Raw genomic sequence first — 24,290 nt, 5'->3', positions numbered from 1 at the left:
TGGTGCGACGATGTGGTTGTTGTGTTGGAGAGCTAGTGCTCAGGTAGTGCTCTTCCTGTACTTTGTTCTTTGCTTCCAGCTTCACTAAGTACCTGCTCCCTGGCAATAGCAAGCAGAGAAATCTTGTTGCCTTGTGAAACTAAGTAATCACTACAGTGACACATTACAAATGCACCCCATAAAGAAAGGAAGACCGACATTCTTTTATCAGATGCATAAAAGGACTGCGCCCAATTGAAGTGCTTTGAGTGGTGGTGCAAACTGAACTGAGTTAAATACAACAGTTACCTTTTCTATCTCAATAATCAGTGATTAAGGAATACCATAGCGCAGAAGCCTTATGTTGCGGAATGAGGCCATTTGGCCCATCATACCAGGACTGGCTCGTTGAGCATTTTATCAAATTTCAACATATAATTAGTGCGTTTTCTCATTACATTCTTGCAAAATGAAGGAATTTTTTCCCCCAGAAGGTAATGAATGTCAGGAATTCTCTACCCCAAAACATTGTGGAGCCTGAACCATCGAAAGTATTTAAAGAGAACATCGGCAGATGTTAAAATACGCTGAGGAGATCCGCTGAGCTGTCATGAAGAAAAGAGTTTGAGGATCCATGACCTTGTTGGAGATGAGGAGGGATTTCTTCCCTCATAGGGTAGTGAGCTTTTGGAATTATTTACCACTGAATGCTGTTGAGGGTGTGTCATTAAATATATTCAAGGCTGAGATAAACCGGTTTTTAATCAGTAAAGAGAATCAAGGGTTATGAGGGAAAGGCAGGAAAGTAGAATTGAGGACTATTGGATCAGCCACGATGTCATCAAATTGCAGAGCAGACTCGCGGGGCTGAGCGGCCTACTTTAGCTTATGCTCTAATGAATTGGTGACACAAGTCTTGGAGGATGAGGTGAGATAACTGGATAGCTGGCTTGCATTGCAGAGTGATACCAACATCGCTAGTTCAATTCCCACACACTGGCTGAGGCCACCATCAGCTCAACTTCTACCCTGACTTGCGGTATGGCGACCCTCAGGTTCTCTCTCTCTCTCTCTCTAATGAGGGAGCAGTTGTCCAGAGACTATGGTGACTTTACTGATAACAAAGTGTGAAGCTGGATGAACACAGCAGGCCAAGCCGGATCTCAGGAGCTCAAAAGCTGAAGTTTCGGGCCTAGACTGTGCTCTAATGAAAGGTCTAGGCCCAAAACATCAGCTTTTGTGCTCCTGAGATCCGGCTTGGCCTGCTGCGTTCATCCAGCTTCACACTTCGTTATCTTGGATTTTCCAGCATCTGCAGTTCCCATTATCTCTGGTGACCTTAGTGACTTCTTTCTACTTCTGACATATCGCTGTGGTAAAGCAACTGAACCAATGGGTGAAAAGTATTTTTTTCTTGGAAAATGATAGTTCAATGTCTAACTTCATGCATTTAGGAAATGTAGCATTCACTTTTACATCAATCCTAATAAGAAGGGGAGGGGAAATAGCAGCGTGACTGGAAAGCATGCAGTTTTGATCTCCTGACTTGAAGAATGTTGTCCTGGTAATGGAGGGTGTGCTGAAGAGATTTTTAGGTTGATTCTAGAGTTGGGAGGGTTGACTTATGAGGAGAGACTGAGTAGACTGGGATTATATTCATTGGAATTTAGAAGAATGATTCTCCAACATTTGCAGCTCCTACTATCGCTGAAGCAGATTTAGAACTGAGTTGAGGAGGAACTTTTTCCCTGAAAGGGTTATGAATCTGTGGAATTCCCTGCCCAGTGAAGTAATTGTGGCTTCCTCATTGAGTATTTTTAAAGCTAAGATTTTTGAACAGTAAAGGAACTAAGGGTTAAGGTGAGAGGGTGGGGAAGTGGAACTGAAGCCATGAAAAGATCAGCCATGATCTTATTGAATGGCAGAGCGGGCTTGAAGGGTGAGATGGCCTACTCCTGCTCCTGATCTAGTGAGAGAGGTTTGTAGAATCATGAGGGACGTGGATAAGGTAAGTAGCGAAATTATTTTCCCCAAGATGGGTGAGTCAAAAACTAGGGGACATAGGGTTGAGGCAAGAGGGGAAAAATGTAAAAGGGACTTGAGGGGTAACTTTTCACACAGAGGGTGGTGCGTGTATGGAATGAGCTGCCAGAGGAAGTGGTGGAGGCTGGTACAATTACAACACTTAAAAGGCTTCTGGATGGGTTCATGAATAGGAAGGGTTTGGAGAGATGTGGGCCAAATGCTGGCGAATGGGGCAAGGTTAATTTAGGATATCTGGCCGGCATGGACAAGTTGGGCTGACAGGTCTGTTTCCGCCCTGTATAGCTCTACAGTTGATCTTGATTTGGGGCGTAAAAACCGAAAGAACTGCAGAGGTTGTAAATCAGGAACAAGAGCAGAAGTTGCTGGAAAAGCGCAGCAGGCCTGGCAACATCCGCAGAGAAAATGTCAGTAAACATTTTGTTACGCATCGTTCCGTAATGTATCATTACTTTATTATTTAACGTTAACACTGAATTTTGTTTTTTCTTCGCAGGTGCTGCTGAGCTTTGCCAGCAACTCTTGATTTGGTTGTGGTGCTGGTGGGGTGGGTGGGGGAGGGTGGTGGAGTGCTGCCAGTCTCGGGTACTGGCAAAAGTGCGCCTTCAATGTGTCACAGAGCCTCAGCAGGCATGCGCAGTGGTCACAGTGACGCCGCCGCAACATTTTTCGGGTAGGGGGAGGTGGGGATAGGTTTGAGTGGGTACGGATAGCCGGAGGGACAGTACAAAGGAAAACGAGTCTCCATTTCGAAGCGTGGTCCAGCCCTGTGTCTTGTTCCTAGTGCGTGCTGCATACAATACAATGTAACCAGTCAGTCTATACTGGATACTAAAGTAATAACAGTTCTGGTGAGTAGCAGACACCCGAACGATCAAACCAAAGTCGCTATTTTTCTTTATTTTTTTCCGAATGAAATATTATTTTTAAAAATTCCTTGCACTTACTGAAGTACGAATGTGTGGATCACATTTTTTTAACAAAAAAATACAATATTAACCGGGAGATTAATGCTTTTTTTGCATAATATTTTCACATGAGCATCTTGCCAGCATGGTTTGTAATCCAGTACTTTTGTGGCTTTTTCTCTTCAATTCATGTGGAAAGAGAGATGCAGGTCCGTGCATTAATTTATTTCATAAAATATAAATTTATTGCTCCTCAACGGGACTGAGGCGCAATGCAGTGTTTGGAAAACAGTTGTATTTGCAACCTGTGATGTAGAAGAGGCTTTTCATTTTAAGTGGCCCGACGCTTTTGATTTTCTGAAATTCATTCTTCCCACGCTTTCCAAAACATTTTTTTGAACTTCTTCTTCTCCCCTTTGCTGTGCTATTGAAACTGTGTAGTTTTTTTTAAACTTTGTTTTTGAAGAGGACAAGACTTTTTTTCTTCAATTTCTAATAGTTGCAGGAATAATGTGGTGACTGCCAGCCTCTGACAGAGAATATATAAAGGTTTGTTTTTCTTTAAAGCTGATTTTGGGATCGCTTTTTCCTTCTTGTACATAGGGACTCTGACTTTTTTTGTTTTTTTTTGGAAAATTATGAATTTGGAATATTTTCCCCCTGGTTTGTTTCCACTGAGGTCTCACTTCTCTCAAAACAGAAGTGTTGGCAGATTCTTCACTAGATGTCAATTATGCAACTGCTATTGTACTATTGTACCTTAAGTGTCAGTTTATGGGGATTGAAAATAAAAACAAAATCTGATACATAATATTGGAGCTGTGTTATCATTTGAGGATTTACGATTTCCCAGGATGTTCTCATTAAACTTGCAGTTTGTTCTGCAAATGAGTTTAAAATCTTGCTGTAATTAACTTTAAACACAGGAAGTTTTATGTGGTAATACTAGTGAAGAGTGATATCAAAATATTATAGTTAGTGAGGAGAAATGGCCAGTTTGAAATCTCCAGCAACGATTAGAGCCATATATAATAAATTAGATTCTATCTGATTTGAATTGGTCAGATTTGAGTGTAATGATTTAGTGGAATTTTGGGATGAGCGGGATGTGCATACCTTTCTGTTACGTGCTAAAACACTTGTTCTAGATTTGTTTATCAGAATGCTGGATTACAGATCACAATTCTTCAGCAGTCCTGTGCAACCGCAAATCAATCGTGTGTTTCTACTTATTGATTGTCACTTTTTAATGATTTGGAGGAGACATTGAAACTTGTTCTACCTTGGCAGACTTAATTCTGTCGTTGGCATCGACACCACAATTTGCAGTTGTGCCAGGTCCCTTGGTAAATAGAGTGGTAGTGGATTGAGGTTTAATGCAGCTGATTACCAGACTGCAGTCTGTACCCACTCAAACACCTTGAAATGTACAAACCTTCAAAAGAAAAACAGGAGGAAGAGATCTACCTCAAAATGTGCAAAGGGAACGAGCAAATGCCTTTTGTTTTGATTGCACTCAATAGCAGGAAGTAATAGGCACCATTGCATTTAATTACCAGTACTGGATCATTCTGCACTGAGAGGTTTAGCATTTTTTTTTGTTTGTAGCCTAATTATATTTTGGGCTAAATGTGATTAAGCATATCAAATTATTTAATAATTATACATCAAAACGGAGCTTTGTGTGTTTCATTATTAATGAGGTGCAGTGATGATGCAGTGTGGGAGATAACCAGCCTGCTAGTGCTTTACACAACGACTCACTACAGTATCCTGTACACCAATGAACATATCTGACTGACTCCTTTTGTATTCCTCTGGATTTTTCCCTGAGCCTTGTGAATGAGATTTGAAAAGGTAGGTTTTCAAGAACAAAAACAAAAATCAAAGTTCGGCACTTGGCCTTTGTAGTGAAATGTTTCATTTTTAAAGGATGCTGTCTAAAGAAAAAAAAATGTGTTCAGCATTACAGGAAATAGGGAATGTGATAAATTGTCATCAATACCAATGCCTTGGAGGTGGATGAGAATTTTCTCAAATTTTACTTGCATCACTTAAAAAAGTCACTCTTACAACGTGATGCGTACCAGATAGGTAACCAAACATTAACTGTTGTCAACAAAGTTCTGGGAAGTAATTACAGCTAACACTTGGAGAAAATAGATTGAGTACATGTTTCAGCTATTTTTTTATTTGACTTTTAGATTTTTATTCAGTAGTGCTCTTCATATTGCGGATGTACCTGCAAGATGTAGCATGTAGGCTCAAGATCTCAGTGCTTCTAATGAAATTGTATCTTGAAATAAAAACAATTTCAGCATCGACTGTTATGGAAATCAAGCTACTTTCATAAACTAGCCTTGAGCATGTATAGACGGAATTTCAGGAACCATTAAGGCAAGAATAGTTTTTCTTCTAGTGAACCTGGACTCCTGTACATCATGAGTGAGCCTGCATGGTAAGTCCAATACTGCTTTTACCAGGCCAATGTGCAAAAGAGTGAGCAGATATGGTTTGTGTTTGGCTGAATATTTTATAAATGAGTTCCAGACTGAAAACAAACAATAGCAAGGAAAGTCTGAGGGGGAAGGAGCTAAATCTGAAGAGGATTTATACAGAAATTAATCTGCAAAAGCATACATTTCAATTAAGGGGTTTGGAAGGGGACGTCGATGAGGAACATTGGTTTCGAGAATTCACTTGGGGAAAATTGTAAAGAAGAAGTGATAATGGAAACCCAAGGAGGAAGGGGAAACTTGGAGCCTGGCTGTAACCCTTCCAGAACGTTCCGTGCAGTGGAGACTTTTGAAATAAAGTAGGGTTGTTTGTTTATTAAAGTTTTACATTTAAGCTCGTGTTCAGTTTGGGAAAAGAAGTTGTGATGTATTATAAGTGGAAGGTGTGCGGCAGATGACCTGGAAAAGTGCACCATGCAATATTTAGTATGTTAAAGAAAGCTGGTTCTAGGCTAAATTGTTAGTAAGTGCATTAGCTAATCTTTTGCTAATTAGCTATGTTTTATGAGTGCAACATTCCTATAAATGAATCTGTGTTCCAAATTACTGCAGTAAATGTTGCTGCTGACCTGAAAGTTGTCACAGAAGGAGGATTGGAGCAATATTCTTAGTGAAGTCAAATTTGCTGACATTTTATTTTAATTCCATATGAATTTTCAACCATGATTAGCATCTATGTAGCTGGCCCACCTGAAGACGAGGTGAAATCTGTTTGGAAAGTTGCGTTTTCATTCTCAAGTGGCATGCTGAAGAACTCATAGAATCCCTAAGGTGTTGGAGCAGGCCATTCGGCTCATTGAGTCCACGCTGGGCCCACTGAAGAGCAACCCACCCAGACCTGCCCCAACCATCCCTATAACCCTGCATTTCCCATGGCTAATCCATCTAGCCTGCACATTATGGACTATTTAGCACAGCCAAACCACCTAACTTATGCAACATTGGATTGTGGGAGGAAACTGGACCAAAGTTATGGGCACAGCATTCGAACTCCACACACTGATGGTTGCCCGAGGCTGGAATCGAACCCGGGTCCCTGGTGCTGTGAAGCAGCACCGCTAACCACTGAGCCACCTGTTGAAGGAAATAAATTATCATCACCTTCTTGAGGGTAATTGGGGACGGGGGAGTCCTTTGGGAAAAGACATCTGCTCTCCTGTGTCCAATTTTGGGCCCCACACCTCAGGAAGGACATACTAGCCCTGGAGCATGTCCAGCGGAGATTCACACAGATGATCCCTGGAATGGTAGGTTTAACGGCTAAGGATCCCGGGATTGTACTCATTAGAGTTTAGAAGGTTGAGGGGAGATCTAATAGAAACTTACAAGATAATGTATGGTTTAGAAGGGGTGGACGCTATGAAGTTGTTTCCGTTAGGTGGGGAGACTAGGACCCGTGGGCACAGCCTTAAAATTAGAGGGGGTAAATTTAAAACTGAAATGAGACGACATTTCTTCAGCCAGAGAGTGGTGGGCTTGTGGAATTCATTGCCACAGAGTGCAGTGGAAGCCGGGACGTTGGATGCCTTCAAGGCAGAGATCGACAAATTCTTGATCTCAGAAGGAATCAAGGGCTACGTGGAGAGTGCAGGGAAGTGGAGTTGAAATGCCCATCAGCCATGATTTAAATGGCAGAGTGGACTTGATGGGCTGAATGGCTTTACTTCCACTCCTATGTCTTATGGTCTCCTTTCCTAGTCCGGCCTACGAGCAATTCGACAGTGTTGTTGTCTCTCGACTGCCCACTGGGAAATTAGCATAGTCAATAAATGCTGGCCCAGTCAGCAACCCCTACATTCGAGGAATGATTACTGCTGCGCCAACAACATTATGGAAGCAATGATTACTAATAACTCATCAGTTAATCTGGCTGGAAATTCTTGCATGTGGAGCACAGAAACAGCTATGGGGCTATGCCCCAATATTCACTTGCTGATTGGTAGCAGAAAAGAAATGGGTTCTTGAGTGATGCAATATATGTTGTCAGTCCCTGTTGTTTTGACACAAATCCAGATCCTCAGGAGAACAAAAGAAAGATCGATGTATTTGATCTGGGAGACTTTGGAACTATCAAAAATCATTCCCTGGTTAAAGAAAGTGCTCTTGCTATTTCTCTGCCTGCTATTTCCTATTTCCATTCGAAAGCTTTGGGTGCCACGTGATGGATGATCATACTCCTGTTGGTATTCCTGCAAACCTTGCAAATGTGCTGTTAGAAAGTCGTACTTGGCTGTAATTTATATTCATTTTGGAGTGGCTTGTTGTTATTTTCTCTGAGCTCATGTGCAGATAGAGTTCATCTTGTTGAGGAGCTTAAGTCTGTGCCATTTTATCTGGCAAAGCGTATGCAGGGAAGTGGTCGAGGTGAGTGCAGTTACAGCAGTTAAAAGACTGTTGGACAGGTCTGTGGTTAGGAAAGGTTTAGGGTGATATGGGCCAAATGCAGGCAATTGGGACTAGTTTAATTTAGGAAACCTGGTTGGTGTGGATGAGCTGGGCCAAAGGCTATATGACTCCAAATCTGTACCTTGCATTAATTTTGCCATTTGAACCGAAAATGCCCCTGTTTCACATTTTCTGTCCTTCTAATAAGCCTCACCTGTTCCTTATAGCTATCTTGTTCTCTCCTGTTTTTGGCACAGGCATTTTACAACATCTTCCTTGCTGCTATGGTTCAGTTTGGTTCCAATACCTGTTGCACCTTTCTTCCTGGTATTTTGTCTCCCTTTGCCACCTGGTGCACGTGCAGTGCTTCATCCTGTTTCTGACCTCCTTGAAGTGTTCTCTCTTTGCCTTACTATCGAGCAGCTTGAACAGACATTGTAAATTCAAGATTGTACCCTACTTTCAAACTAGTGTTGATTTCGATTTGCCACAGTCATGTGTAGCGAGGTACAGTGAAAAGTGTTGTTTTACCTGCTGGACAGACAGAGCAGACAATACAGTGCATCAGGGTAACAGAACAGAGTGCACGACACATTGCTATAGCTGCTGAGAAGATGCAGAGAGAGATCAACATTAACATTCGAGAGGTCCATTCGAAAGGTTGATAGCAGTGGGGAAGAAGCTGTCCTTTAATCTGCTCGAATGTGTATTCAAACTTTCATATCTTCTGCCCAATGGAGGAAGGTGAAAGAGTGTACAACCAGGGTCTTTGATTATGTTGGCTGTTTTCCCAAGGCAGCAGGAAGTATAGATGGAGTCACTAGACTGGAGGCTGGTTGGTGTGATGGACTGGGCTGTGCTCACAACTCTGTGGTTTTTTTGCAGTCTTGGGTAGAACAGCTGCCATACCATGCTGTGATGCACCCAGATAAGATGCTTTCTACAGTGCATAGTGTTTGTTTATATTGTGTCTTTGTATTCAGTCAGTAACCTCATCTAGTTTGGGGCTAGGGCAGTGTGATGTTTTCAAGATCTCTCTAAAGCATTTTATATTGGCCGTTTCCAGTTTTCCCCTCCCTAGTAAGAGTACACTGTTAGACTACCTCCAGTCTCTATTTTTGTAGAATTGTAGCTTTTCCCATTATTGGACTAAATATAAGGGAAGGCAGGCTACTCTGTAACACAACCAAATCAAATTGACCAGAGATGTTACTACATGCTTCTGGAGCAGGTGGGACTTGAATCCATGTCTCGTAGCTCGGGGTAGGGACGCTACCACAAAGGTCAACGCTGCCGTTGTTGTTGTAAGCTGACCCAGGGGCAGTAACGGTTCTACTTAACCACCAACTTTCTCCTGTGTTCCACGCTTCCCAAAATAAAGAGACTCAGTGGCCCCAAAGTGGCACCAACTAGATCACAAAAGTGATTGATTGTGAGAAGCAAGGATTCTTTCATCTCTACCTCCTTTTGTTTCTGAGCTCAGTGTGTGTGATGGATGGGCAAGTGCTCAATGCTGAACAGCAGCGCAATCAGAGATGGTAAAAGGCTATCTGTATGTAGGCTGGCATATTTTGATTGCTTCCTGCTTTTTGTCTTGGAGCTCCTCGTTAGAGGTAGTCTTGATGCACAGACTGTGTTGTCATGACTACAGAGTCCTGTATTCAACTCACCATCCCCATTTACAACATCACGTGGTGAGTTCCATCCCCTGTTTGTTCCGAGCTGCTTGGTTCGAGCATAAAAGAGCAACTGAAAAGTGACTCAGATAGACAGACAAGCAGGCAAGGAGTGCACAGATGTCCTCACTAATGGCTTCAGACACAATTTGCTAGAATGTGGTTCCCCGTTTTAATGGCTGGCTTAGACAGAATGAGTTGTGAGCTTAGTTTTCACTTAGCAAGATTGGACAAATTGTTTATTGCCTGCACGCGGTTTGTGTAGTGGTTGCTTTTTGCAAACAGCTATATAACTGTATTGCAACAAATTTATTAATGTTACCTCTATGTGTTTACCACCAGATTAGAACTTGTGCAGCGCGCTGTCTAAGAAACTAAAGCAAAACTATAATTTGACATCCAATAATATCTACTTATATCTAATTTTGATTTCATGTCAGTACATCGGGTGGCAAAGAAGATGTGTGGCACCCTTGCCTTCATTGTTCGGGGAATTGAGTACAAGAAACAGGATGGCAAGTTGCAGCTTTATAAGATTTTGGTTAGGCCACGCTTAGAGCATTCCGTTCAGTTCTGGTCACCACATTACAGGAAGGATATGGAAGCTTTGGAGAGGGTGCAGAAGAGGTTTACCAGGATGCTGCCTGGATTAGAGGGTTTGAGTTATAACGAGAGGCTAGAAAAACTTGGGTTGATTTCCCTGGAGCAGCAGAGGCTGAGGGGAGACTTGAGAAGAGCCTATAAAATCATGAGGTGCGTAAATGGATTTGACAGTGAGAATGTTTTCCCCCCAAGAGTTGAAATGTCTAATACTAGTGGCATGCATTGAATGTGAGAGTGGGAAAGTTCAGAGGGGATGTGAGGGGCAAGTTTTTTATGCAGAGAGTGGAAGGAGTGTGGAACATGCTGCCAGGTGTGATGGTGGAGGCAGATACGATAGGCATGTTTAAGGATCTTTTAGATAAGCACATGAATGGGGGATGTGGACCAAGGGCAGGCAGAAGGGATTAATTTTAATTTGGTGTCACGCTCAGCACGACATTGTGGGCCGAAGGGCCCATTCCTGTGCTGTACTGTTCTGAGTTTTATGTACAGTATTAAACTTGGCATTAATGCACACATGCATCTCAGAACGCAATAGAAGAGTTGTGGTTACAATTCACCAAGGAATCATTAACAGTGCATCTCACCCTGATTTCTGGCTGTTACCAATCAAGCTCATCCAATACTTGAACTGGAAGTTGGTGCAACTCCATTCTCACTAGGAAAGAACGCTTCCATTGGGCTTGCTTATCCCTAATTGTTCTTGAGAATGTGATTGTGAGCCTGCACAGTGCCGTTAGGAAGGGGGTTCTCGGATTTTGACCCAGTGTTAGTGTAAAAATGACAATGTAACTGTGAGTCGGAATGGTGTGATATGAGAAGGGGAACTTGCAGGTGGTGGTAGTCTCCATGAGCTTGTTGAATCTATTGGCTGGGTGATTCAAGAGGGTTTGGAAGGCGCAGTGGTGTGAATTGCTGAGGTGCATCTTGCAAATGGTTCACCTGTGGTAAAGAGATGACATGTTCATGGTGGTGCATAATTGCAGATTAATTGGGTTGTCCTACCATGGGTGGCTTAGAGTGTCTTACATTTGGCAACTGCATCCATTCATCTCAGTGGGGAGTATTCCATCACACTCCTGATGTGTGAATTGTGGATGGTGGACAGGCTTTGAGGAGTCAGGAGGTGAGACACCCACCACAGTATTCCTAGCCTGTGACCTACTCTTGTAGTCACTGTGTGTATTTGGCCAGTCCAGTTCAGTTTCTGATCAATGGTAAGCCCCAGGAATGTTGACAGCAGGGGAGTCAGTAATAAAAAAAATTAGTGTCAAAGGAAGATTTAGCGAATATTGAGCAAAATAAATATTATTTGCCATTTATCAGCCGAAGCTTGAATATTGACCAGATTTTGTTGCAGTTGAATATGGACTGCTTCAGCACCTGAGGAGTCATGAATGCTGTTGAACATTGTGTAGTCATCAGTGAACATCTCCACTCATGCCATACCCAATGCTTCTTGCATGTGATATTCTATATCGTGAAGTACTGCTCGTCACCCACCAATGTCTCTTGGTCAGGGACCAACAGTTTTCCTTGTTAATGTTTGTCTTGTCGCCATGAGGCTCCTTGGGTTCATTTGAAAACTGGTCCCTCCTCCTGTGTAGTTATAGGAGGGATATTATTGAAGTGGACAGGGTTCATAAAAGATTTACCAGTGTGTTGTCTGGTGTGGAGGGTTTGACTTGTTAGAAGAGGCTGGATAGGCTGGGACTTCTATCAGTGAAGCATAGAGGGTTGGCGGCGTGACCTTATAGAAGTTTATAAAATCATGAGGGGCGTGGGTAAGAAGATTAAGAAAGGGTCTTTTCTCTAGGGTAGAGGAGTACAAAACTAGAGGGCATATTTTTAAGGTGAAAGGTGAAAGATTTAAAAGGGGACCTGAAGAGCAAGCTTTCACACAGAGCGTAGTTTGTGTGTGGAATGAACTGCTGGAAGAAGTGGTAGATACAGGTACAGCGACAGCATTTAGAAGGTATTTGGACAGGTACATGAATAGCGAAGGTTCAGAGGGATATGGGCCACATGCAGGGAGATGGGACTAGGTTAGTTTGGGAAACTTGGTTGGCATGGATGGGTTGGACTGAAGGGTCTATTTCTGTACCATATGACTCTATGTTGTGCCATCACCTCTGTCCTGCCATTGGGTTGGACCGTTTAAAGGAATGGGAGGAGTCGCAGACCGCGGCTGTGAGGTATATTTTTTGAGTATGGCCTTGCCAGGCTGTTGCTTTGTGAGTATGGGATTTCACTCCCAATTTTATAGCAAGTCCGTAAGTGTTAGGAAGGAGAACTTTGCTGGGACCAGCTGACCAGTTTGTGACTTTGTCAATGTTGGTGTCTGGTTCGCTGCCTCTGGGTTTCTATTCTTCAACTTTTCTGTAGCAGTTGGAGTGAGCTGTGACATTCGCTCAGCTAAATGAGCATGTGGCTAAGCACCAACCGTGTTGTGAATCTGGAGTCTCGTGTAAGTCAGATGAGAGAATGAAACCAGAAGACACAAATATAAAACGTACAATTTTTTGAGTTAACTAGTCAAGTCCGAATCTGCAGAGTGTGCTGTCACCAATACCTTGGAGATGTATGTTTCTCAAGGGCTTGAGTGATCTTGTGGAAACGAGGATATCTGCATTGTGGTCTAACTAGAGAAGTCGCTTGTAGTGAACAATATACAGTACATTCCACTTCAAACTACTCACAAGTCAGAAGGACAGGATAAGCATTATTACAGAGACTGTGGGAGGAGCAGGGATCTGTCCTCGGGATCTTGAAGGATAGCAAACTGTGAAGATGCTGGTATTGGGTTGGGGTGGACAATGTCATAGGTTACATGACACCAGGTTATAGTCCAACAGGTTTATTTGAAAATGCAAGCTTTTGGAGTGCAGCTCCTTCGTCAGGTGCAGTGACAAAGTAGCAGCACTCCGAAAGCTTGTGTTTTCAAATAAACCTGTTGGACTATAACCTGGTGTCGTGTGACTTCTGACTGTGACTTCCAAACTGTGTTACTCTCCCCATTTATCTTCATCACATTAGAATGGATGATGCTAATGGCACTCAATCGGCATTTACCCTACCAGACCCAAATCTAACCCAAATGGTAATTAAATGTGCACTTCAGATAATTGCCTTCGTAAAATGAGGCATGTGCTACATGCAAATGATAGCCAATGGTAAAATCCTATTTAAATCACTAAAATCCAGTGGTTTCATAATCACAATGACCAAAACACCAGGTTTAATCATTAATTACATTTAAAATTCTCCAGCTGCCACAGCGATATACAGCACGGAAATAGACCCTTTGGTCAGGGGATTTGAACTCTGTCTCTCAGACCAGTAGCCCAGCTTACTGGCTTACAATTGCAGTAACATTAGTACGATGCTACCACCCCTCCTGCGGTGTTAGTTACCTCAGGGACAGTAAGTGGAAAGGGAAGAGGCAGTTCTGCCAAGGGAATGTTGAGAGATGGACTGAAGTGGAGGCGGAAATGACGTGACTGGTTGACGATGACGAGGAAGACTGCAGCAGCAAGAATGAAATTCTTTGCATGTTTGAAGCCCACTGGCTTATCAGGGGAGTGAAGCCCCTGAGCATTGCCCGCGAGTGCATTATTTATGAAGCTGAAAATGGGAGATTAATGATTGGTCAAGACTCAGAAACTGGGCGAATGATGGGGAGAGCACGTTTTGCAGCACAGACTCATGCCTTAAAAGTATCTTTGACTTTTCAGGTATGATTAAGAGGGGCCTTTGGAAAAACTGGAAAAGGTGGTGGACCTATTTGCAAGCTTTGCCCCTTTTCAGGTATCATGACCTAAATAGCTGCCCTGCTATGCTGCCATGTCTAATAGGAGGTAAGTTGACATATCCCTGTTCCAGACTCCTTGCCCCTCTGTTTAGTTCAAAACTCTCTGTACAACCCTGACACCGGATCACTGGATCCAGCATGCGTCAGTGAAACCCATCCCATTGGATCAGCTCCTTCTACACCTGTTCTGGTGCCAGTGCCTCTGAAACTGAGACCCATTCTGGCCACACCAATTTTTAAGCCATGTACAAACTTCTCAACCTTATTTCCCTTGTGTCAGTTTTGCCCCATGGCTCAGGCAGCTGTCCAAAGAACATTATCCTAGAGGTTCTGTTTTTCAGTTTAGTTCTTATCTGTTCAGAATCTTTGAGCAGAACCTCCTTTCCAGTCTTATCACTGTCATTAGTACCAACGTGGACAACAACTATTGGATCGCTCCCTTTCCACTCTAAGTTGTTCCCCAGCCCTGAGGAGATGTCCTCAACCCAAGCACTGGGCAGTTAAAACAGCCTTTAGGATTCTAACTCACAATTGCAGAGGATGGTACCTATTCCCTTAATACTGTCCCTTACCACAACTATATTCCTGCTTTCCTCTCCCAGTGGAGTGACTCTCTGTACTATATTGCTGTAGTCAGTTTGCTCATCCTCCCTGCAGCTTCCCCCTGTCATCCACACAGCTTGCAAGAGAAAGCTGGTAAAACTGTTGAACAATTGCAGGGGCTGTGCCTCCTCAGTGGCAACCCTCTCGATCCTGGTACCCGCCTCTTAGCGGCAGCCACACCACCCCTGTCCCTGATCAAGGAGTAAGCGTAGACTGATGGGTGTGACCACTGCCTGGAGCAAAGTGCTCATGTAACCTTTCCCCCTTCCTGATGTGTTCTCATGGTCTCCTGCTCAGACTCCAGCCCCTTATCTCAGATCCAAAGCTCCTTGAGCTCCAACCATTTGCTCCAGATGTATTCGCGATCCCACATGCTACAGCAGCGACACATCACCTGTCCTGCCATCACTATCATATTGTATTCAATTTTTAATGTAATTAATTTCATTCATTAACTAACTATTCTAATATTCCTGCTCGTCATACTTTATTTTAGATAATCTTAACACTAGCATTAATCTCATGCTTAAGTTATTTTTAAGGAGAGGAGGATAAAAATGACTGGAGACTTATGCAGAAACTAAAGACCTTACTTTTACTTTACCGACTACAGATACTCACCAATCCTACTTATAAAACAGTTGCTTTCCTTGCAGTCCCGTCACGTTTTGGTTTGAGATGTTGCTGGGCCATTGATTTTACTGCAGGTCTTGAACCATAGCTTTTATCCTCTCTCGCTCACAGCAATACTGTTTTGAGCCTTGGAAATGGAATAAAATAAACCTTGATCATTAATCAGGTTCTCACCAACTGACCAGCTTCTTCTTCTGTTGCGGAGCAAGAATTAATTCCTGGGAGAGTGTAAAAGTTTCGACAAAATAAACCAGCCAAAGGCCTCTCTGCTTGACTCCCTGAAGTGCTCAGGCCTGACACTCTTTTGGAAGTCACTGTCGAAACAAGAATAGGGAAGCATGGGCTTGATCTGAAATGGGGAGTGGACTGCTACTAGAGCAAAAATGACACAACTTCCTTTTCTCACTACCCAGACCACTCCAGTGCTCCTCACAGCTAATGAGGCATTCTTGTTAATAGTGTAATCATTGGACAAACAGGAAAATGTGAAGTTGCTAAAGAGGAGACCTCATGGTGTAGTAGATAACGTCACAGCCTGTGAGTCAGGAGCACTGAGTTCAAGTGTCCATGCCAAATGTCCTGGGCAGGAAAATGCTTGCAATGTAGCGAAACAGTGCCAGTTCAGTGCAAGTCTTTCCAATATCCCAGCGGCAGGTGATTATAGTGGATGAATCCCCCAGCCCATGCTTGATGTGGAGTGGCACGCTTCAAACGCTAGCCTCTGGTCACAGGCTACAGACCTGCTCCAGTAGAATGTAGCCGAGGGGAAGAAAAAAGTGTGAGCTTTGTCTGCCCTGTGCACTCGAGCGCGGGGAGAGATGAATCAGTTTTCTAAACAAGAATGGAAGGAGGTTAGGGAATAGTGATAAAGGAACTGTGAACAAGTAATAAACGTCAAAGGACATAATGTTACGATGGAAATAAATTTATCAGAAGGGATAACTGCGTAACAGTATCCAGAAGGCCATTTCAGTCATTCTGTGTGCCTTACCAGCATTTATATCACAAACAGGGGTGATACTCACTTAAACACCCATGGTTAAATTAGATTGCTCACTGAACAGTGTGGAAGTAGACAAACTGAGCCATAACATTTTAGGAATTGAATGGAAGCTATGACAGTATGGGTTGAAAATGGACTATTCGCTGCAGGGGTGGGTGCCAAATGTATTTAAACAGTGCAGATAAATTTAATATCATTTCAAGGCAGAGGATTTAAGAAAGGATTGTGATTTCAGTTGTTTTTTATGACTGATCTCTCTAATAACAGTTAATCTGTCAGCAGTTCAGGGTGACTGGTACAAATAACACTTGCTTGACACGACACTTGATGACTTTCTCATTGGTCGGGACAAGAGAGCAAAGACATAAAGGGGATGTTCTGGTGGATATACAAACACACAGGTGAAAAGGCTGAGTTAACTGCGGCCAAACGGACCATATGTATCACCTCAAGGTCCAGGAAAATCTGGTCCAATGCTTTTAATTGCCCAGAAGATAGTGGGTTTTCTGATAAAGTCATTTGCAAGTGCAACATTTCTTTCTGCAAACCTTGCTACTTCTTGTGACTTCTGCTCCTGCTTAATGTTACCTCTGAATCTACCGTTTGCAAATATTCCTGAAGGGTTTGCGTCGTGGAGGGCTAGTGTGAACTCAATGGGCCGAATGGCCTGCTCCCACTCTGTAAGGATTCTCTGCTTCTGTGTTATCTGCACTGGTTATTGATGAGCCACATGAATCTCGCAATGTTGGTTGAAGTAATTTCTGGTCACTGCATTACAAGAAGGATGTGGAAGCTTTGGAAAGGGTGCAGAGGAGATTTACTAGGATATTGCCTGGTATGGAGGGAAGGTCTTACGAGGAAAGGCTGAGGGACTTGAGGCTGTTTTCATTAGAGAAGAAGGTTGAGAGGTGACTTAATTGAGACATATAAAATAATCAGAAGGTTAGATAGGGTGGATAGGGAGAGTCTTTTTCCTAGGATGGTGATGGCGAGCACGATGGGGCATAGCTTTAAATTGAGGGGTGCAAGATATAGGACAGATGTCAGAGGTAGTTTCTTTACTCAGAGAGTAGTAAGGGAATGAAACGCTTTGCCTGCAACAGTAGTAGATTCGCCAACTTTAGGTGCATTTAAGTCGTCATTGGACAATCATTTGGACGTACATGGAATAGTGTAGGTTAGATGGGCTTGAGCTCGGTATGACAGGTCGGCACAACATCGAGGGCCGAAGGGCCTGTACTGTGCTGTAATGTTCTATGTTCTATGTATTGCAAAATTCACAGTAAGGGCTTGAAATGTAGTTTCGCAGTAACATGACAAAAGTAACTAACCGAATTGGTTGTGAAATTTCTACTTGAAAGGTTCATCTGAAAATCAGGCTTGATTTGAATTGAACTTTTGAATTGAATTGAATTAGCATTATTGTCACATGTACTGAAATGAGTACGGTGAAATTTTACAGTCACTGATGCAGCGCATCTTAGGTATGAAGGTACCTACTTACAGATATTTCAAATTAGAACAAAAATTAGAAATGTAATGAAATAAATAGTCTAGCATTATAGGTCATAGGAATAAAGTTGAAAAAAAAGTTAAAAAGTTTCAGAAGATCAGAGATGATCTTGCCCAGAGTTGTAACTCTCTTTTTAAGTGTCAATCTGAACACATGTTGTTTGTACATACATTAGGATATGTCTTAATATTTAGGCAAGCATAATAATGATATGTTTCTCTCTGCATCTTAAATTTTCAGATTTTTACTGTGAACTCTTTTGCCTCTGCTTATTCCAGTGTTAAAAACAACAGTATTGACTGCAATAGTGTTGTTTGGATTTCACATTGTTAATTACTCAGCTTAAGTATTTTTAGTGTATCTCCTTCCATTTTTAGTCTTCAAATAAATAAATAACATTGAATTTTAAGCAACAATGACCTGGTTACTACCTAATGTAACATGCGTGGAAATTGTAGTTGATGGTGAGTGAATGGGATTGTTCTAAACATGATACCTGTGAGATATGGGGAAAGAAAGAAAGGATAAATAGACATGTTTAGGAATGGCAAAGAGCATAGGGTCGTTGAAGGTACACAGCTACATGAGGAAGCCATTTATCCGGCTGTTCAACCCATCAAATCTACTCCACCATTTAGTGTTACCACAGCTCTGATGACCCTCAATACCACATATCTGCCTTTTTCCCTTCCCTTACTCATTAAAAATCTGTTTAAGCTTTGAATATACGTAATGACCTCAACAGCTCTGTGTGGTAAAGAATTCCACAGATTCGCAACCCTCTGAGGGAACAAATTCCCCCCCCCTTCATCCCTGCAATAAGCGTGAGCTCTGTCATTCTGAGATGCTGCCCCTGTGATCCTAGAATCTCCCACAAGGAGAAACTACCTTCCTGCATCTACCTTGTCAAGTCCTCCAATGAGCTTGTAAGTGGCAACAAGGTCGCTTCTCATTATTCTAAACTCCTGAGTACAGGCCTAAACAACTCATAAGACAGGCCTTGCACACCTGGTATCAACCGAGTGAATCTATTTTGAATTGCCTCCAATATCACTGTGCATCTTCCCTTGGATAAGGGTTGCTAAACTGTTCGCAGTATTCCAGGTAAGGTCTGACTAATTCAAGTTTAGCACAACCTCCCTACCTTCACATTCCATTCCCTTGGAAAACAAAAGGCCAGAATTCCTCTAGCCTGCCCTATTACCCACTTCATTGCTAGCTTTTTGTCATTCATGGAAAAAAGGACTCCGAAATCCTTTTCTATAGAATTTTGCTGTTCTAGGAAATATACAGCTCCTCTATTCTTCCTGCCAAATGCATAACTTCACATCCACGTCAAGCAGATGTTCACCTGCACATCTGCTGATGTGGTAAACTGCATCCGCTGTACCTGTTGTGACCTCCTCTACATCAGGGAAACCAAGTGGAGGCTTGGGGACTGCTTTGCAGAACACCTATGCTTGGTTCGCAATAAACAACTGCACCTCCCAGTCAACCATTTCCACTCCCCCTCCCATTCCTTAGACGACATGTCCATCCTGGGCCTCCTGCAGTGCCGTAATGATGCCACCTGAAGGTTGCAGGAACAGCAACTCATATTCCGCTTGGGAACCCTGCAGCCCAATGGTATCAATGTGGACTTCACCAGCTTCAAAATCTCCCCGTCCCCCACCGCATCCCAAAACTAGCCCAGCTCGTCTCCTCCTGCCACCGCACCCCAAAACCAGCCCACGTCGTCCCCACCTCCATAACCTGTTCTTCCAACCACCTATCCCCTCCTCCCACTTCAAGCCGCACCCCCATCTCCTACCTACTAACCTCATCCTGCCCCCTTGACTCCTGGACTGACCTATCTCCTCCCGAACTCCCCACCTACACTCACCTTTACTGGCTCCATCCCCATCTCTTTGACCAGTCTGTCTCCTCTCCACCTATCTTCTCCTCTATACATCTTCTATTGGCCTCCCCCTCTCTCCTTATTTATTTCAGAACTCCCTTCCCCTCCCCCTTTTCTGATGAAGGGTCTGGGCCCGAAACATCAGCTTTCCTGCTCCTAAGATGCTTGGCTTGCGGTGTTCATACAGCTCTATACACTGTTATTTCACATTTACCCACTTTGTATTCCATCTGCTGACTTTCTTCCCCACTCACCTAACCTGTCTGTAAGACTCTTTGTGTCAAGTTCACCATTTGCCTTCCCAACTATTTCTGTGTCATCCTCAAATTTGGTGACACTTATCACTTACCAGCACCTCAGAACAGAAACTTATTCAATTTGCACATGTCAGAAAGAAGCAGTGTTTTGCTTGTGCTGCAGCTCCCAGCGAGTTTAACATGCTTTCCATTGTACCTTGTAAGGGTTGGAGGCTAAATCTATCTTCACCGCAAGGCCAGGGGACAAGTCAAAATCGCTTTCCACTCTGTACCTACCATGTGGCCCCAGGTTTGCAAACATTGAATGGAACGATCTGAGGAAGGACGAGCAGACCCAAACCTGTCAACTGTGATTTCTCTCCACAAATGCTGCCAGGCTTGCTGAGCTTTTCCAACAATGTTTTTGCTTGAATGGAATGTGTAGGTTTGCTTAAGGTGCAGATGTGAGAGGGCAACTGGAGCAGTTGAGTAGATCATTTCTGGGAAGAAATAACTGCCTTTGGGAAAAAGGATCCTCATGGGGGACAAAAAGAAGCAGATGGACGAAGGTTTTCTCAATGCAGTGTGCATCACAGGCTTCAATTCATGTAAATACTGCCCTATTCAACCGAATTGTCTTCATATTTGTAAGAATCTGATGCCAGTGGAATGAGGAGTCCCTGCTTCATGATCTTTGGGCTGTCGGGTGTTCAAATCTCAAGTCATTTTAAAAATAGTTTCTTACATCATGCGATGATGTGTCAACAAACAGTGTGACCTTTGAATTGTGCTGAGTACCACGGAGCAACGCCCATTAACTGTTAACTTTGCACTGTCCTGATATAAAAATGAATGCTTGCCTCAACATTTAACATGGCTATGAGAACTCTTGTGAACTAAGCAGGAGTGATATGATTTCTCAGTCAAGTATAGCCACTCTTGCCAGCTCAGGACCGCTGAATAGACAGTGGGAGGTGAAGCAAGTTGCTTTGTTGAGCCTACCTTCTGAGTGGACAGATTTCCACGTTGTGTCACTTTTCACTGTGACTGAGAATTAGTGGGGTTTGAGTGATACTGGAGAGATTCAGGCTCCTTCTTAGGAGATTGGTGAGTATGATACGATACGAAGGTGGGTCACATTGTGGACAGTGCGGAGGGCTGTACTAGGTTACAAAGGGACATTGATAAAATGCAGAGCTGGACTGACAAATGGCAGATGGAGTTTAACCCTGAAAAGTGTGAGCTGATTCATTTTGGAAGGAAAATCTTGAAACTAGAATACAGAGTTAATGGAACGATTACTAGTGGTGTACCGCAAGGGTCGGTGTTGGGTCCACTGCTGTTTGTCATTTTTATAAATGACCTGGATGAGGGCGTAGAAGGATGGGTTAGTAAATTTGCAGACGACACTAAGGTCGGTGGAGTTGTGGATAGTGACAAAGGATGCTGTAGGTTGCAGAGAGACATAGATAAGCTGCAGAGCTGGGCTGAGAGGTGGCAAATGGAGTTTAATGCAGACAAGTGTGAGGTGATGCACTTTGGTAGGAGTAACCGGAAGGCAAAGTACTGGGCTAATGGTAAGATTCTTAGTAGTGTAGATGAGCAGATAGATCTCGGTGACCATGTACACAGTTCCTTGAAAGTTGCCACCCAGGTTGACAGGGCTGTTAAGAAGGCATACAGTGTTTTAGCTTTTATTAATAGAGGGATTGAGTTCCGGAACCAAGAGGTTATGGTGAAGCTGTACAAAACTCAGGTGCGGCCGCACTTGGAGTATTGTGTACAGTTCTGGTCAACACATTATAAGAAGGATGTGGAAGCTTTGGAAAGGGTGCAGAGGAGATTTACTAGGATGTTGCCTGGTCTGGAGGGAAGGTCTTACGAGGAAAGGCTGAGGGACTTGAGGCTGTTTTCATTAGAGAGAAGAAGGTTGAGAGGTGACTTAATTGAAACATATAAAATAATCAGAGGGTTAGCTAGGGTGGATAGGGAGAGCCTTTTTCCTGGGATGGTGATGGCGAGCATAGCTTTAAATTGAGGGGCAAAAGATATAGGACAGATGTCAGAGGTAGTTTCTTTACTCAGAGAGTAGTAAGGGAATGGAACGCTTTGTCTGCAACAGTAGTAGATTCGCCAACTTTAGGTACATTTAAGTCGTCATTGTATAATCATATGGACGTACATGGAATAGTGTAGATTAGATGGGCTTGAGATCGGTATGACAGGTCGGCACAACATCAAGGGCCGAAGGGCCTGTACTGTGCTGTAACGTTCTATGTTCTATTCTTGGCAGTGTAGGGGAACAGAGGGATCTTGGGATTCATGTCCACGGTTCCCTGAAAGCTGCCGCCCAGTTGGATAGAGTTGTTAAGAAGGCGTATGGTGTGTTAACTTTCATTAATAGAGGGATTGAGTTCAAGAGCCATGAAGTTATGCTCCAGCTATACAAAACCCTGGTTCAGCCACATCTGGAGTATTGTGTCCAGTTCTGGTCGTCTTATTCCAGGAAAGATGTGGAAGCTTTGGAAAAGGTGCAGAGGAGATTTACCGGGATGTTGCCTGGAATGGAGGGAAGGTCTTATGAGGAAAGATTGAGAGAGCTAGGGCTTTTCTCTTTGGAACAACGAAGGATGAGAGGTGACTTGATAGATGTGTACAAAATGATCAGAGGTATAGACAGACTGGACAGCCAAAGACTCTTTCCTAGGGTGGAGGTAGCTATTCCGAGGGGGCATAGTTTTAAAGTGAGTGGAGGTGGATATAGGGGAGACGTCAGAGGTAGGTTCTCTACTCAGAGAGTGGTAGGGGTGTGGAATGCATTGCTAGAGAGGGTAGTGGAGTTGGCCTCATTTAAGCGGCTATTAGACAGGCTTATGGATGATAGTATAAGGTAGGGGTGGAGGTTAGATAAACCTGAAATGTAGGGTAAAAGTTTGGCACAACATCGTGGGCCGAAGGGCCTGTACTGTGCTGTCCTGTTCTATGTGCTATGTTCTGTGTTCCATGCTCTGTGTTCCATGTGGGTGCTGATGTTTGCCTGGAGGGTTAAGCCTTTGCCTTGCCCTCCATGTGGCTGGTATGTTTTGCCTTCAATAGCAATAGCATAGGACAGCAACATTTTCCCATCGTCAACCTCAGGCACCTCCTCTTCTCCCATTCGTTCAGTGCCGTCATTTGAGAAGGAACATCGGAGGCAGTTCAGAGGAGATTCATCAGATTGATTCCAAAAGTGAGGAGTTTTGCCTTGAGAAGGGAGATTGAGCAATTTAAGTCTATACTTGCTCAGGTTTAGAAGAGTGAGAGGAGATCTAAATGAGATATATAAGATGCTGAGATTGGTAAAGTGTACAGACAGAGAATGTCCCACATGAGAAGACAATCCAGAGCGAGAGGTGATAGTTTTAGGATAATGGTAGCAGATTCAAATCACAAACGAGAAATTGCTTCTCTCGAAGGGTCTTGAATCTGTGCAGTTTGCCCCCCATCACCCACTGAGTGTAGAGGAAGCTGGGACATTGAATAAACTTGAAGAGTTGACAGCCAGATTTTAAATTAGCAACAAGTTGCAGGTTTAAAGGGAGCGAGCAAGAGAGTGGAGTTGAGTTCGAGATGCGATCCAGCCACGATTGTGTTAAATGGTGCAGCAGGTTTGATGTGCTGAATGGCTAAGCCCTGCTCCTGGTTCCTCTGTGCTTATCTCTGACAGTGCAATGTTCTAACTCACTAACAGTGGAGTTCTATATCTTTCTGTGTTCCAGTGGAGCTTCTCTTGTCTACAGTCCCAGTACTGATTTGAACTGGCGACATTGTACCATCTCATTGTATATGAAGCACCATTGTGAAATTGGCAGGGAAAAGGGAACTTAGTTCTCGTATAAATTAGCCCTTAAAGTTCCTTTTTCAAGGAAATAGGGGAAAGTGCAGGGGAAATGGAACAAGTAGAAGATCTTTGATCAGACTTAATGGCAGATAGGATCATCAAGCATTTTCAGATGCAGTAGTTTTTTTTATAAGGACCACCGATTTAGGGTGAAAATGCCGCTAATTATGTTTACAGCCCAGCTGCCAATCTATCTTGCTTCTTCTTTAGAACAAAGCTGCTCTGGTTTTTGTACTAAAAATCTTGGATTTTCAGTATTTGTCTCATGATTTATGGTGCAGTGGAGTTGGCATGTCTGCTAACAGCACAGATATCCTTGTGCATTTGGAAAACGATATACCTTGCTGGAAAATTGAATGAAGAAATGGAGGAAAGAGAAGAAAAGGATGCTCGACGAACACTGTCAGAAAGATAGAGGAGGTGATAAGAGTTTGCTCCCCTCAGCAGGTGTGAAGATGGCTGCTGCATTTGTTTCTGTCCCATTAACTTGGGAAGTAATTCCGTGCATGCGTGACGTACTTTGCAGTTCGGAGACGGAATATGTATTTCATTGTTAGGTTTGCTTTGAATGTGTCTCACTTTTCTCAGTCGGACGCAATTACTC

General features: G+C 43.2%; 1 protein-coding gene across 3 annotated transcripts in view; it reads left to right on the top strand.

Annotated features, from left to right (window-relative positions):
- The window catches only part of LOC125459689 (RNA-binding Raly-like protein), a 1,242,755-nt gene that overhangs the window by 13,153 nt on the left and 1,205,312 nt on the right, over nt 1–24,290 (top strand). Inside the window, exon 1 of one of the 3 annotated variants that reach the window (XM_059651585.1) lies at nt 4,684–4,787. The exons of 1 other annotated variant lie outside the window; for it this stretch is intronic. The gene's annotated coding sequence lies outside the window, so the exon portion shown is untranslated. Of the gene's footprint in view, nt 1–4,683; nt 4,788–5,322; nt 5,389–24,290 lie in introns of those variants that run through there. One more of the 3 variants, XM_048546398.2, reaches the window with a different exon arrangement.

The sequence above is a fragment of the Stegostoma tigrinum genome, chromosome 16 (genome assembly GCF_030684315.1).
Source record: "Stegostoma tigrinum isolate sSteTig4 chromosome 16, sSteTig4.hap1, whole genome shotgun sequence".
NCBI classification, from domain to species: domain Eukaryota; kingdom Metazoa; phylum Chordata; class Chondrichthyes; order Orectolobiformes; family Stegostomatidae; genus Stegostoma; species Stegostoma tigrinum.
The sequence above is the reverse complement of the archived record's forward strand: the minus strand, read 5'-3'. Positions and strand labels throughout refer to the sequence as shown.